Genomic DNA, 5,581 nt, shown 5'->3' on the forward strand with positions numbered 1-5,581 from the left:
ACAGTTACGGGATATGAACCTGTGTCTTCATTGTATCCCTGTGTTGGTGGGGGAAATTTTTCCATGTTTTTTTCCGCATGTACTTCAGCATTGGTTTTAGTCATGGGGAAGGAGGGCCACAGATAAATGTTTGACCTTGATTATGAAGGAGACTATCAAACAGCCAGTTCCCATCCACCCAACAGCTGCTCTTGTCAGAAACCCCTTGTACTTTGCTACCAGTCTATATAGATGGTAGTTCATTTTCCTGTTAAAGTTAAATTTGTATTTTTCTGTAAAAAGTATTGGCATGTGATCGGATTGCTTAACATTTTTACAATGTGCACTAACATGCATGTTGATCTTTTTGTAAGTCTGGACATGTTTTAAGTATTGTAAACTATTGAATGAAAATTCACTACATGGTGCCAGTAATGCAGTCTCAATATTGGAATACTGACATGTAACATGGCTCATTTGTCTTCCTTTTGAGTTGATGGAAAGATTGAGAGGGTAAATGTGCATGCACATTTTTGCTGCTGTTTCAACTTGGTGGTTTAGTACCACTAGTTGCATACAACACTAAGTGATTGTAAACAACCAGTTTTCTTTGTACACTACACTTGTTTTACACCGTAGATTTTTTTACCCTTGGGCCGTGAGGCCTCCTATTAAAGTGATCACAGCATTGCATCCCTTTGTATTTGTTTGTGTTATGCATTGGCTTTTTTTGCACTCTTGATTTAGCTAAATTAAAGTCCTGCTTAAGAGTGCAGTTATAAGCTTATGCATAAGGACCTTGGATGCATTTTTGCATTAACCTCATGATTTTTCTAAGGACATTCCTATGTTGCAACTGACAGTATATTGTGGAATAGGAAATGGCTTAACAGGTTGCTGGTTTGGAGCAAATTCCAATATATTCTGGAGTTGTATCCAAATTTCTCTGGCTCGTTTGAGTCGCATACTGAGGCTTTGCTAGACACTTCATGGTATTTGTGCAAAATAACTACCACTTTAAGATGCACTTGTAGAGATGCTTGAGTAAAATCACTAGATGTCTTCTGCACTAGAATTTGTACGAGATGGGTAGTTCATTGAAACTTACTGTCCAGCAAATACCTTGCTGCCCAAAAAGCTAGTAAATTGCTACTCCATATAGCACCTGTTTTGTTGTCTGAAGCATGGTACTGATTTGTACGTCATTTCAAGATGAAGACTAGAACTTCACAGTACACCAAAAAAGAATGTGGCTGTCCTGTGAAATTTTCAGAAGTATGTACTTGTGCCATATTAAGACATAATTTCTTGCTCTTGTAAGATGGATTTTAACTGTCATCTGCTACGGTTTTGTTAGAATGGCACTTTTGGAACAGTTTAGCATATGCTTTTGTTATGATGTGGATTATGTACAGATTAAACATTTGTCCAGTTCCCTGCACTTTGTACATCTGGGATACAACTTAACTCATCTGATTTAATATGCATTTAAAAAATGCCATAAACTATTAAACACCTTGTTTACAGACAGATGAAATAAATTTATTCCAAACAAATTCATTCATGTGGTTTTACCTTTTTCACTTAAGGTGCATTTTTTTGTGAACTTTAGCCTCTTTATTGTAGATTTTTAATGTCCAGTCTAACTGGTTTTATGGTATCAAATAGACCTTCATTTAACATAGCTGCGAAAGTAGCTTTGAGGTTAACTTGTGGGTTGAAGTTGGTACTGTCCAAATTAACATTTTATTCTTTAATATTTTAGAAATTGTATACTTGTAACTTTCTAATCATTTTGCTGCGTGGTTTAGTGGCAAAATATTTCCAGGTACTTTAGCTTACCCCCAGAACATGGTGGCTGAATGCAAATTGATCTGGTTTCCCTTGCCTTTCTAACTACATTGTGGGTGAAAAAAAGCTTAAAAGATAGACTAGGACCAGTTCACTTGGCAATGAACCAATATTACTGTAGTACTAGGCTATAACTGCCTTTATGTATAATTTTAAGCCTAGTCAGTTTCCCTTTCACAAGTGAGAATCTAATGTCCCTTGAGGTAAGCACCCTTGACCATTATACCATCCAAACATTGCACTTTTAGTGCATGTCATTTAGTTCCTTTACTCACATTTTACTTCATCTGTTTTATGGTTCTTAGATCATTAGGCTAATGTCCCAGAGGGGCTTCAGGTCTGGCTAGGGTGAGATTTAATCCCTGTACCTTGTCTGCAATGTAAACACCTTAATTATTGTGCTGAACCCCTTATGCAGACAAGTTACATCTGAGAATCCTGAAAGAGCACTGGGTAAAGGACTTTTTACTTGGGGTGAGGTTGGGTAGTGTGGTAGTGCCTAATAGACTGTAGGCTACTTCTAATAAGTTTGAACAGGAAGGTCAATTTACATGGAAGCTTTGCTTTACAGTGAAAGGTTTGATCTTTTTTAATGCTTTCACCTTTTCAGTGAAAGTTCCTTCATGCTGAAGGTTTTTGTTAATAGTAACCATTACAGACCTAAAGTGGAATTGTCATGATCAACACAGTTTTCTGTATGGGGTCAGTGGGTCAGTTGTAGCACTCTGTGCTAGTCTTTAACCTTCTTTGACACCCCTGCCTAACTGTTGCAGGTCTCAGTCTGCGCTGGGTACCCTCTCTTCCCTTGTCACCTTGTCCTAGGTCATCAGATTGTCTTTTGCACATGTGACTGAACCACCATGATCTGTAATCTGGCTTTTTCTGTGATTGGAGCTACTCTGGCTTCTGCTCTTATGCCCCCAATTTTTGTCAACGTGTGCTTCCTGCCACCTATCTCCATGCCCGTACTGGCAGATTCCAGTACCATTCAGTAATAGTGGCTGCACCACTGTTGTACAGTCATACACTGCCCCTGATCATCGTGCATAGAGCTGCAGTCATAACAGATGGGTTCTCCTGCCGTCAGGCTGGTCCTCGGTCTGCAGAATTCCAAAGTCTAGGTCCGGCGTCGGTTGTCGTCGCTTCTTCCCTGACGTCAGTGCGACAGGGGTATAAAAGAACCAGCCGACGCCATTTTTCTTCAGTCTTTCTTGCCGCGCGGTGCCCGAAGCAGAAGCAGTTCGCAAGTGCCGGTCGGCCAGCTCCTGAAATTACGAAAAGTTTGCAACCGAAGTAGTCTTGAAAGCCAAGTACCCCGTTGGGGAAACTTTTCTTGCCTCAGACCGATGTCAGACAAAGTTAATAATTGTATTTCATGTGGGAAGCAAATACCGCATAAGGATTTGCATTCCTTGCTTAGGCCCAGACCACGACGTCTCGGTCTGTCTTTTTTGTGCTACATTCAACAAACGCACCATTAAGCGTCGGGCGGAGTTCGCCCAGCACTATTTTGGCAAAAAATTGGACTACATTGTCGTCTGATACTTTGTCTAAAAAACGCAAAGATAAGAACCGACACACTAGGTCCGCGGCCTCTACCGACACCACGCCAAAGCAGACTACAGGTGGTCCGGTTCTCAGCGAGGTGCCTACGCAGCCCCTGCCTACCGACGGCACTTCATTGGCGGTGTCTTCTGTGCCCGAGGTCGCAAGCTCCTTGGCCCACACCCCGACTACAGATACCGAAGCCACTTTTGGTGGTGAATCTCAAAATGTAGACAGGTCTGCCTCCTCTCAAGGTGTCTTCAGACCTTCCTCTTCTTTTTCCATCAAGGCTTTCACTAAGTCTAAAGCAGCCATGCATTCTAAGAGACAAGCTACACAGGGCCCTTCTCCAGGCCCCATGCCTAAAAAACAGATGCTTAAAATGGCTGAGGATTTAATTCTTATCAGGGGTTCTCAAACCCCCCCCCCCCAGACAAAAGGCCCAGAGTGGAGGAAGAATCCCCCTCCTCTGACCAGGCCTCCATTATTTCCGAGCACTCTGAACAGGAACATTCTTACTCCCCTTTTGAAGATTCTGATGCAGAGGAGTCCATTCCCTCTGTCCCCCTCTCACTCATTTGGGGAAACCTTGCGTACCTTAAGGGAACACTTCCACTGGGAAGGCCAAGAGTACTCTGATTCCAAGAAAAGGCTTGGGGATTTTCTCTTGCTACCTCAGCACAGGCCTCTGGCCTATACCTCCTGTCTTAGACATACTAGATGTGTACTCTGAGGCCTGCCTTAACACTGATTCTTTACCTCCAGCCCCAGTCAAGCCTGACTGGTACTACCGGGTGCCTGACTCGCACCAGTTTTTATACAAAAGCCATGTGGCTGACACAGAAACCATCTCACAGGGCCCCAAGGGAATTAAGGCCTCCACTGCTAAAAATCCATTACCTTCCGAGAGATTCCAGATCCTTAGAAAGGTGGGGAAAAAAGGTATACACCTCTGCCACCTTATCCATGAGGGCATTAAACTGCCAGTTCCATATGCTAAAGTACCAACAGTTTCTGTTATCACAGTTGAGAAGCAAAATGTCAACCTGAACAACCAGACTTGAAGGAGTTGCAGGATTTGATGCATAGTGCAGAAGTGGGTAAACATACCTTGAAATGTGGTTTTGATGCTCGAGGCCTCATGTAGAGCTGCTGTTACAGGATCAGTCATACGTAGACATGCCTGGCTCAAGGAGCAAACCTTACCAGACCATGTCAAAGCTAAATTACTAGATGCCCCTCCACAAAAGGATGTATTTGGTGTTAAAGCTGAGGAGGTATTAAAGAAAATGGAGGAAAAGGCTAAATCAATGCAAACAGTGAAAGATTTTCTACAGGTACAACCTCCACGTTCCAGTAGAAATTGGCCTTCCAAAAATTGGTCCTTTCCAGCCACGGACAGACCCCAAAGAGGTAGGTACAGGCGCCCGAGGGGCAGAGGGCAATCTCAAGGATCATTTAGAGGCTGACAATGGCAAGCTCCTACACAGGTGATGAGGATAGTTCGCAGCCATTCAGAAAGCAAGCCCAATGACTTTCCCCTTTGCACGCCAAGCAAGGCTCAAATGGCAGCACCCTTGGGCGGAAAACTGGCATTTTCAAAAAATTGGCATATTGTCAAGACAAATGGAACCTGGACATTATAAACAGAGGCTACAGATTCCATTTTCACACCCTTCCAAAAATGAGAGGCATGCCAAACCTGCCACACAATCAAAGGGCAGAGGCACAAAGACAAATTTCAGATCTCATGGACATGAAAGCTATTCGAGGTACCTACTCACGAACAAGGTCAAGGTTTTTATTCCAGAGTATTCCTGGTACCAAGGAAGGGAAAAGATTGGAGACCTATTTTGGACCTATCCATCCTAAACACATTTTTACTCGTACCAAAATTCAAGATGCTCACATTACAGCAACTTCTTCCCATGCTGGGCAAGGAGTCTTGGCTGGTAACATTGGACCTCAAGGAGGCATACCTGCATGTCGCAATCAGACAAAATTGCTAAAGATACCTCAGATTTCTTGCAGGTTCAACCCATTATCAATTCTCTGCATTGCCCTTTGGCTTATCTACTGCGCCCAGAGTATTCATGAAATGCCTGGCATCAGCAATTGCCTACTGCAGACTTCAAGGGATACAAATATACCCATATTTGGACGACTACCTGATCCAAGTGGACAGCAAGCACATACTTCTGAAACA

The 5,581-nt window shown here is 42.9% G+C and overlaps 1 protein-coding gene across 1 annotated transcript in view; it reads left to right on the forward strand.

Moving 5' to 3' along the window:
- The window catches only part of PFN2 (profilin 2), a 452,902-nt gene extending 451,363 nt beyond the window's left edge, over window positions 1–1,539 (forward strand). Inside the window, exon 3 of the mRNA XM_044070599.1 lies at window positions 1–1,539. This exon is cut by the window's left edge and continues 211 nt beyond it. The gene's annotated coding sequence lies outside the window, so the exon portion shown is untranslated.
- Window positions 1,540–5,581: the final 4,042 nt, after the last annotated feature.

Source organism: Protopterus annectens, chromosome 4.part1 (genome assembly GCF_019279795.1).
Source record: "Protopterus annectens isolate FY-2018-M chromosome 4.part1, PAN1.0, whole genome shotgun sequence".
Classification (NCBI taxonomy): Eukaryota; Metazoa; Chordata; order Ceratodontiformes; family Protopteridae; genus Protopterus; species Protopterus annectens.